Source organism: Nicotiana attenuata, unplaced genomic scaffold, assembly GCF_001879085.1.
Source record: "Nicotiana attenuata strain UT unplaced genomic scaffold, NIATTr2, whole genome shotgun sequence".
In the NCBI taxonomy this organism is placed as follows: domain Eukaryota; kingdom Viridiplantae; phylum Streptophyta; class Magnoliopsida; order Solanales; family Solanaceae; genus Nicotiana; species Nicotiana attenuata.
The window spans coordinates 51697-62529 of NW_017673812.1; the positions used below are offsets into that span (position 1 = coordinate 51697).

At 36.4% G+C, this 10833-nt stretch overlaps 1 long non-coding RNA gene across 1 annotated transcript; it reads right to left on the reverse strand.

Annotated features, from left to right (window-relative positions):
* Nucleotides 1-2876: 2876 nt before the first annotated feature.
* Nucleotides 2877-6158, reverse strand: LOC109217353. Its single transcript, XR_002066621.1, has 2 exons — nt 4931-6158; nt 2877-4250 (listed from the first exon to the last, which is right to left on the reverse strand). It is a non-coding gene; the product is annotated as an uncharacterized LOC109217353 (long non-coding RNA).
* Between the last annotated feature and the right edge of the window lie 4675 nt (nt 6159-10833).

The following is a 10833-nucleotide window of genomic DNA, read 5'->3' on the forward strand; positions in this document are numbered from 1 at the left end:
TCCTCTCTGCCAAACCGTTCAATTGAGGCGTCTTGGGCGGAGTTTTCTGATGACGAATTCCTTGTTCCTTGCAATAGTTATCAAAGGGACCACAATATTCACCACCATTGTCAGTGCGAATACATTTTAATTTCTTCCCCGTCTGTCTCTCAGCTAAGGCCTGAAATTCCTTAAACACGCCAAGTGCTTGATCTTTAGATTTCAAAGGATACACCCAGAGCTTACGAGAATGATCATCAATGAAGGTCACAAAGTAAAGTGCACCACCTTTTGACTTTACTTTAAAAGGACCACACAAATCAGAGTGTACTAGCTCTAATAAATCGGGCTTTCTTGAGGGAGGATGGCTATGAAAGGAAACCCTTTTCTGTTTGCCAGCTAAACAATGTATGCACCTTTGCAGCTTTGCTTGTTTTACTCCAGAAAGCAAACTTTTCTTAGCCAAACGCGTAATCCCTCTCTCACTCATATGACTCAATCTTCGATGCCACAATTCTGACAAACTATCACTTTCCACCAGGTTTATTGAGTCATTAAGAATAGAGCCTTGTGTCACATATAATTGACCAGACTTGACTCTTCGAGCCACTACTAACGAGCCCTTGGTGAGCTTCCATTGGCCGTTAAAGAGAGCATTATGGTAACCTTCATCGTCTAATCTTCCTGCGGAGATCAAATTGAAAGGAAAGTCTGGAGAATGCTTCACATCTTGAGAAACTAACGTTGAACCATTATTAGTTTTCAAACAAACTGTGCCAACACCAAACACCTTAAACTTCACTGGCATTGCCCATCTTTAACACTCCAGAATCAACATGAGTATAAGATGAGAAAAAATCTTTTCTTGGTGTGACATGTGAGGTAGCTCCAGAATCTACTATCCAGCTCGTCTCATGGGATACCAAATTGATGACGTTTTCATCATAAGCAAAAAGAAGGTCATCTTGAACAATAGCAGCAACATTGTTCTCGTTATTTTCAACTTTCTTTCCTTCTCTAGTGTCTTGATTCAACTTGCGGCAAAACCTTTTGATGTGTCCTTTCTTGCCACAGTGGTTGCATGTAACATTATAGTATTTGGACCTTGACTTACTTCTACTTTTACCTCTATTCCTTGAGCCTCTTGTTCTATCTCTCCCCCGGTCTTCTGTAACCAAGATATCTGCTTGTGAGGATGAACCCTGCGATTTTCTCCTTACTTCCTCGTTCAACACACCACTCTTGGCATATTCCATGGTCACCTTACCTCTAGGAGCTGAATTTGTCAAAGAAACATGAAGAGTTTCCCAAGAGTCTGGCAGAGTATTAAGAAGCCAAAGTCTTTGTATCTCATCATCAAAATTAACCCCCATTCCAGATAGCTGATCAAGGACGCCCTGAAAATCATTTATGTGATCAAGGATAGGGCTGCCTTCCTTGTATTTAAAGGTCATCAATTGCTTTAGCAGAAACAATTTGTTGTTCCCGGTTTTTGAAGCATAAAGAGTCTCTAGCTTTTCCCACAATGATCTCGCATGTATCTCGTTCACAATATGGTTGCGAACATTATCTTCAACCCATTGCCGTATATATCCACATACTTGTTGGTGCTCGAAATCCCAATCTTCATCGGATATACTCTCGGGTTTATGAGCTGAAAAAACAGGTAGATGCATCTTCTTCACGAACAACAAGTCTTTCATCTTGCTTCTCCAAATATTATAATTTCTCCCATTTAAACATACCATCTTGCTCATATTCGCCTCCATTCCGTGATAACCCGGATAAATAACCAAGGCTCTAATACCACTGTTATGTCGAGGAAGAGGCAAACCCGAAAATAAAGAAGATAAAGAACACCAAATTTTAACGTGGAAAACCCTTCAAATCGAAGGTAAAAACCACGAGATCACAAAGATCCAAAAAGCTCCACTATAACAATAAGAGGGTTATAAACGTTCTCCAAATTGGCTACACAATAAGGGCCAAACACGGAGCAACAATAGCAACAAGAGCAACAACTAATCAATTGAAGAAAGAGTATAATCTACAAAAACGAAGCTGCTGTTCGAGGCTCGAAATCAGATGCTACGAGCCTCCAAATCCGATCTCCACCGTTCAAATCCAAAACCAAGATGTTACGAACACTCAGTCAAAATTTCAGCCCGATCCAACGGTTAACGAATCGGAAAACGTGATTTGAAGTTGGCTGGTCGGAATAAAAATCTGCAGCAAAATAAATACTTTTTTTCTCTCTTCTCTCTTGATGAAAGCTCTCTCAAAACCCACTCTTATGTGCTTAAGTCTTTCAAAGACTTGTATCAATGAGCATAGAATAATTCTCCAAGGTTGTCCTATTTATAGATCATGAGTGGTGCTTTCTCTTAAAGTCAAAACCCACTCAAAATAAGAATAAACCGTATCCAATTCCAAATAGGATTGGAAACCAAAAGAGAATAGGATTAGCCCATTGGGCCTTTGGCTGGACAACATAGGCATGTGCCCAACAGTGAGGTGGTATGGGTAGTGGAGGAGGGAGATTGTCTCTTTGGTGGTGCTTGCATATGTTGTGAAGCTAAATTTAGTGGTGGTCTAGGTTGTGGTGAAGTTTGATAAGATTGTAGTTGACGTACTTGTGGTGGTTGAAATGTGGTTGGGGGTTGTAGTTGGTGTTGGTAGTGGGATGGTAGATAAGTGTAAGGTGCATTGTAACAAGCATCAAAAGACACTACAAGGTGCATTGTAACAAGCATCAAAAGACACTACTTGGCTTGGCATAGTATAAGCATCATAATCTCCACTTGGACTAGGAGAAGGACTTGCAAATTTCTTTGCACTCCAAACTCCACTTCCAATATCTAGCCTTGCCAACAACTTATCCTCAAAGTATTTAGGAATGAAGGAATGCCCCCTTCCATTTATATCGATCACATACCTATTCCATTCTACATCAATAAGAAGATTATGATCAAGAAACCAAGGCTTTCCCAATCGTACATGGCAATACTTCATAGGGTATACATCACACCAAACCACTTCTTTAAAGTCTCTTTTAGTTATAGTAACCATCACACCTCTATCAACCAACTCACCCCGAAATTTACAAGGCGATTCCCTTGGAATACAACTCAATCCCAACCATTCAACAAAGGAAGAAGCAATAAAATTGGTCACATAGTGAGTACTTATAGCAACCAAACAACTTTCATAGCCTTCTACATTCGCTACATAATGCCTCAAATTTATCTTTCTCCCACTTTCATCATAAAAGATTTCAACACTTGGAGGAGCACAATTAGTTTCATAAGAAGAAGTGCCATAACCATCCATCCCTCCCTTATGACTCCTTGTACCTACAAAAGAAAACTTAAAGCAAGAAAGTTGGTTAGTCAAAATAAGACCTCACTGTTCACTCCCTTAGTGTAATACTCGATATATATGTCACTCAACACTCGTGTTTACAATCAAAGGTCAAAGGCTTTTGCGACCTCGCTCAATTGAACTCACCACTCAAGCCTTTTTCCACACAAGAGTATCTAAAAGTTTTCTTCACAACCAACATTCTCAAATCAATCCAAGTAGGTAATCAAGTATCGGTTCGGAATGGAATATATGTGACACCAAAGAAAGTACAATTAAAAACTAACGGACTTGAGCCAAACAATGCACAACGAAATCAAAAGAGAAAAGCACGAAAAATTGGCACGAAATAAACAAAGTACACAAAGAAACTAGAAATAAACTCAATATGAACTAATATCAAGTTAGTTTAGTTGAGAATTTGGTTTACCACAAACTGGAGGAAAGAAAACAAAAGAAACTACAAAACTAGACACTTTTTTCAAATTTTGGTCATATTTGCAATGCAGAAGTTATGCTGTTGAAAAACAGTCCAGTTCTTGCAGAAAACAGTCCACAACAAAAAACTGCAGAAAAAAATCTAGATGAATTTCAGCCCAAAAGAGACTCACAACTTAACAAAAATCCTCCTCAAACTTCAGCAGCAGAACTGGTTCACAAAGTAGCTGGCAGAAACATTTCTCAACTGTAATTTTGCTGTTAAGCAATGTAGAACTCTGCTCAAACTTAGTAGAAATTGCAGCTTCAAAATAGTGCAGGAATGCTGTCAAATACTGCTCAATTTCAGCGGATAACTGGAGCAAATAACTGGTGCAAGTTCTGGACAGAATGCCTAAGCTGAGGAGACTTTATCAGCACATATGTTGTCCCAAACCTGAAGCAATTCTCTCCCTTTCTTCAAAATGCAACAGCTATTAACAGAGTGTTTCAGTAACAATCACTCAAACTCAGTTAACTCAACTTAAAGCCTTTCAAAATATAACTGAACCAAACAATCTCAACTCCACTCTCAGAAGTTCAGAAACCAGAAGCTGTTTTTAATTCCAGAATTTCAGAATTCAACCAAAGTTATTTCTAAAGAGTTCATAGGGCAGCAATGAATTAAAACAAGTCGACTCACCAAACCAGTTCAATAATTCTGAAATAAATTTACAGCAGATCGTTTCAAACCAACACTCAACTCAAACTTTGCAGTATTTAGCTAACACAGCTGAGTCACAAATAATGCTTTTCAAACTGGCAAGAACTAGAGCTAAACAAGCTGAAAAATTGGCAAGAACTTCAGCAACTGAAGATTTCACTCCCAATAATAGCTATTGTTCATTACTCAATTCGAAATTTCGGTCCACAACAACATTATTCATCAATTGAAACTTATAAAATCAGTCAACAATCCCAGCTGAATTTCCAAAAGAACAAAACAGTAATTTGAACCAATAACAATCTTGAGTCGACTTTACGAATTCAACAAGAAGATAACCAAACCCAACAGTAGCTTACGCCATGCACTCGATGGATTAGGACTACAACAACAATTAGAAGCTATATTCAATTCCCAGAACTTGAAGAACACAGCAAGAAGAACTCAAACCTGAATCATTGCGACGAATGAATTGCAATCACTAGCTCTACAGGTGTTCTTCATCGATTTACCAGCTGCTCGAATCGAGTGTCCGCGAAGTTCTTCAAGTTTGCAACTGGTGTTCTTAGCATCCTCGAGCCTCAGCAGTGATATTTCTCCCAAAGCTCAACCAAGTGGAATCAATTTTGAATTATGAGCTCCTTTCAAACAGAGAATCAAACCCCCAGAAACTAATCTCAGCAAGCAGACACGAAATCAAAGCAAGAACAAGTCATCTTCTTCGGCGAGTCAATATCGTAAATTTTCGTACTCAAACAGTTCAAACAAACTTCAATCGACTCCAAATTTCAGATTCAGCTTCAGAATAGCTTGAGAATCAATCCCAAAATCAGAAGACCCAGTGTCATCTTCCTCGTCGACAATCAGTTAGAAGTTTCGAACCCAAAACCCTAGCAACCAGCTCGAATTCAGTTGTAATCGAGCGCTAACTTCATATTTCACCTCAATCAAGCTGTACCAACAAGATTAGAACATACCCGATATATTTCGAGCTCAAAATTTCGATTCGGAGCAAAAATCCCCAAAATCGCTTCTGTTGTTCGGCGTCTTAGGGTTCAGAAGCTCAAACCCAGCTTAATCCAAACTTAAACCAGGAATTACTCGAGCTATGAATCGATCGATGCTCAAATCTTCAGAAGTTTTCAGAATTTTGGAAGGTTTTTCGAACAGTAACATTAGGAACAGTAGCGAAATTCTAATTCTGGAACAAACAGCACGGATGAACAGTAACCCAAAATAATTTTTTTTTTTTTGGTGATTTTCTGATTTGATGATAATCAAAACAAAATCCAAGCATTGATAGACATATCCTTTAACCTCTCCTCTGATACTGATACCAAGATGATGCGGAATCTATCCAAAAGATTAGGGTTTAAAATAGAGATTGACAAAAACCTAACTATGAACTAGTTAGACCCCTTTGAATTTCATATGATAAACACTAATCGAGTAAGAACATTAATAAGAAATATGGATTAAGCTAAGTAAATAATGCAATCCAAAGCCCCTAGAAGGTATATCAACTAGAACAATGAATTGGCATTCAAATACAAAAGATCCAAGAGTATGAACATGAACTCATACATGATAAACCTAACATAGATAATCTAGAAAACATGATAAATAAAGAGAAATAAAAGATACCCTAAACCCCTCAAGGTTTGGTCTTTGTTTATCAATCCATCGTAAAATGTTTCATTTTGTCAAAATGAGATGAATGGACTATTTATACTAGAGTGTTATTTAGGCTAGATGACTAAAATACCCTTAGGCCATTAAGGAAGCTAAGTAGACCCAAATTATAAAATAGCATAAATAGCTAAATTGTCAATATAACCTTCTTGATCTTGACTCCTTTAAAGCACTTCAATGCTATGATGTTGACTAGGAAATCATCCTCATTAAGCGTGCTCATCCGGCTTGTATCAACGGTTTTGCTCAATGTTGCAATATTTCCGGCATCAATAGCATAGCAACCGACTCAGCATCAACAAGCTTCCTCTCCTCAACAACTTTTTCGCTCAATTTTGCTATAGCTTGAGCCTCAATGCCAGCAACAATATCATAATCGGCCATCTTCTTCTTCAAAGTATCTCTTCGCATTTCAGCAGCTTCCAATTTTCTTTTAAGACTACTAATCATAATCACAACTCTTGGAGGTAATTCATCATCCTGCCACTCCCAATAACCATATGATTTCTTATCTAAAATTAATACAACAAAAATAAACCCAAATATTTCATGAGAATCCTAAGAACGCTAGAAGTAAAGCTTTTGAGAATTCAAAGAACGCTATTAGCTGTAAATGAAGATGACTTACCTCAGGTTTTGGGCACTTAAAAAAGCGCTTACCCATATTTTCAGAAGTATATGCCATAAAATGGTGGGTAATAAGACCACAAAGGCATCTCTTCTTCGACCCATATGATGAACTAGAACAATCAGACATACTTATCAACGAACCAAGGGATTAACCGAGTAAATAGGCCGAAAATAATAGGGGTTTTGACACAGTTACCCACAAAAACAAACCTATTTACCCTTGTCTACCCATTTATTTTTCTACCCATAAACTAATTACATTTCCTACCCATAGTAGTTTTTGTGGGAAATTTTTTCTTTATTCTCCAATTCTTTTTTGGGAAAAGGTCCGAATTTGTCCTTCTACTATTGTATATTGTTGACATTTATCCCCCATTATACTTTTTGTCCGTTTCAGCCCCTTCCGTTAACAAAACTTTCAGATTTGCCCTTAACTCTAACAGCCCTACACTGTGGCAGCTAACCTCTCCAATTTTTTTCATGTCAGCTGCCAAGTCATGCCACGTAATCAAAACCAGTTAACCCCATTCTTGCGCTTCTGCAGGCATCCTTACCCCCAGCCCCCAAAGAATACCTCCCCACACCACGAGTAACCTCAACTTCTTTCCCGTATTTCAGGAGGCAATTGTCACTTTTCGTACATAAATATGCCATCTTTAATCCCCAAATGCTGAAGATAATTGCTTAATTATATCCCAAGTTTTTTTATCTTTTATTGTTTGAATTTCTTTCATTTGCTCCTTCAGGTTTCAGCTTCTACCAGAAAAATAGATGGATCAACACTCAAAAAAAAAAGCAGCATTGTAGACTCATGTTTACGGAACTATAAGCTCGGAAAAACTCTTCCATTGGATCGTTTGGCAAAGTTAAAATAGCCGAACATACCTTAACAAGGCACACAGTTGTTGTCAAAATTCTTAATCATCGAACAAAAAAAGCCTTCAATATCTGATGAAGAACATAACAGACCCATTTGGGTATACTTCAAGCCTGAAATCGCCAGCTAACAATTCTGCTCAAACTTCAACAAATCACAATGCCCATTTTATGATCTCAAGCTTTCTTTAAAAATCCTTCCATGGTGCCATCAAAGTAATCAAGCAAGATATGAGAAGGAACATTTTTTATGATAGAAAGTGGGTGTTTGCCAACAAAATCTACATGGATCTATTTAGTAAGCTAACGTAGTGATACTTTGACGTCGCCTATTTTTGTCTGTGTGAGTTAGTTGATTTGAAATCCTTACCGGAATTGAGAAAAAGGAAGCGCAGGTGATAGTGGACGGTGGTTAATCTCATCGGAATTGGGAATGTCTTTTTAATTTTATTGATTTAGTAAATTTATGCAATAAATAAGATATTGCAAAAAAGAGGTGACATGGATTCCAAGTGGCATTTCATTTGATGGGTCCAGTGCCACGGTGGATATCTGTTAGGGTTAGGGGTATGTTTGTTTACTATCTTAACGGTGGGGTTATATTTGGACGGAAAGTATAACGGAGGATAACTCTGAACTATTTACCATAGTATAGGGGTAAATTCAGACCTTTTCCCTTCTTTTTTATTTCTATGCTTCTTTTCTTTTTTTCCTTTTTCTTTTCTTTTCTCCTTTTCTTCTTTCTCATTTTCTTCCTATTTTTTTTTCTCTTTTATTCATTTATTTTTGCCCAAATCGTATTATTGTTATTTTTACCATAACTTATTTCACACTCAAATTTGACTCCTTCTTTATTTTTTTATTTTTATTTTTTTTCTTTATTTCTTGTTCCTTTTTTAATTTCACGTGATTGCCATGCAAACCTTGATTTCCTTCCCTACAAATATTAGTACATACTCTACCACTAGCAGTAACACCAACCAGTGATGGAGCAAGACAATATAATCTACTACCACTAAATCTCCATATATACTAGTTAGAATAGAAATGATAATAAAATATTGGAAAATGCAATAAAATACAAGTAGCAAAAAAGACTTCTAATACCATATGATACCAATATGGTATACATGTATACCAACAGAGTATATGATTGCTCTAGAATATTGCTACAACTATCTGTGACTATACTACTGTACCAAAACATTAAAGGATACAATCAAAGTATGAGAAAATTACATGCTCGCATTGCAAGCTAAATATTCGCAAAGCAACTTGCTCATTCGATATACTAACAGGGTATATAGTTGTATGGGTCGTTCCAACAATTGCCTATAATTATAAAAACTATTACATAATACACATAATCTATATCCATAAGCACAAAAATTTTCCAGCACTGCAAATCACGTTCATATAAAATAATTTCAGAATAGAATTCACTTAAAAATGCAGCCAAAACAACCAAAAAAATGTTCAAACTACCATATGATACCAATATGGCATATAATTATACCAACATGGTATACAGTTTTACTGGTTAATTCCCGGCAACTATATGACTATACTACTATTACATAACACATGCATAAAGAGAAAAATAAAAAAATAGTGTACCACATATTAATGTAATAAAGTATTTCAAGATATTGAACTATATTACTATTATTAAAAGAAAATCAAATATTATACTAATAAATGCAGCTAATACAACCAAAAAATAATTCAACTAGCATATGATACCAATATAGTATATAGCTATACTAATATGGTATATAGTTGAAATGAATGGTATACCAAAATGGTATATTTGTATACTATTTGAGTATACAATACAAATTCGTCTTCTTCTCTTGTTCAGCTATAATTCAACCCAAACTTCTAAAATCTACTACAAAATCTCCACCAAATTGACTAAAACTTTAGCTACAACCTCCAATCAACTTTCCAAACAAACCCATATAGGATCAGATCAAAATAATTAAAAACTCAAACAAACCAAGTTATGAGTTTCAAGCTTCAAGGTCCTCTAATGGTGGATTTGAATTTTTGTGCAATAAATCTCCAAAAACGAGTTTGGGTGAAGAGAAAGAAGAAGGTATTAGTGAGAAATAAGTGTGAATTGCCATTGATGATGAACCCTAGAATACTACAATAAGAGAAATCATTTTAGAATTAAACCCCATAATAGAAATGGAAACGAATTCAAGTGTTAACTCTAGAAAACTAATGGGTTTAGAAAAGAAGAAGAAATAGAGGAATAATGGAACTCCATTTACAGCTATAAAACCCTCTCGTGCTGACTTCCTTCCCCAATTCATATTCGGTGTTGTTCTGCTTACCAGGTTTCTTCCACTTCTATTTTATTTTAATCGGGTAAATAGTTTGGGCCCCATGGGTAGGAGTAGTAAATAGTTTGGGTCTGGACATTAAAGGGTAAATAGTTTAAAATTAATGGGTATAAAATGAGAGTGGAAGCCTGATCTAATTTGAAATTGAAGAAGGCTTGAAATAGTGAACCCTAGCAGAAAAACTTTGGGGAAGTCGTTTGATTTGGTGTTTGGGTAAAAGGCGGGGAGGGGTGGGTGAAATAAGTCAGGTGGGGGCTGGTAAAAAAATATAGGGGGGGGGGGGTTTGATTAATACGCGTGTCATATCCTGATTTTTTTTGACAAAGTAAATATTTTAGGGAGTAGCTGTTAGTGGAAAAGGGTAGTATTACACCCATTCTTTGACGACAAGGTCATTAGTTGAGTCAAGTTGAAACGGGGGTTATAACTGATCCATTTTGAATACTACGAGGTCATTTTTGGGCATTTTCCCTATTTGTAAAGATTGCAAGGGATAAAATTTAAACTTGAGTCCTCAAAGTATCTTTTTTGTTAACTTTTTGGTATGCATGGCGAAACAATCCTATAAAAATGAAAAAACTAAATCCAAATCTTTACAACTTCTAATCTAGTTAGTGGAAATAGAATATAAAAGATGAACTAGGATATAAATAAGATAGACACACATCCCTTCAACAAACCCCAATCTTTTGGCCGAAGATCACATCACTGGCATTATTATTATACAGTTAAAAAGGACTAAAATAAGAGAGAGCATGAATATTTATTTAAGAGAAAGATCTTATCCAAGGTTACAACCGTCAG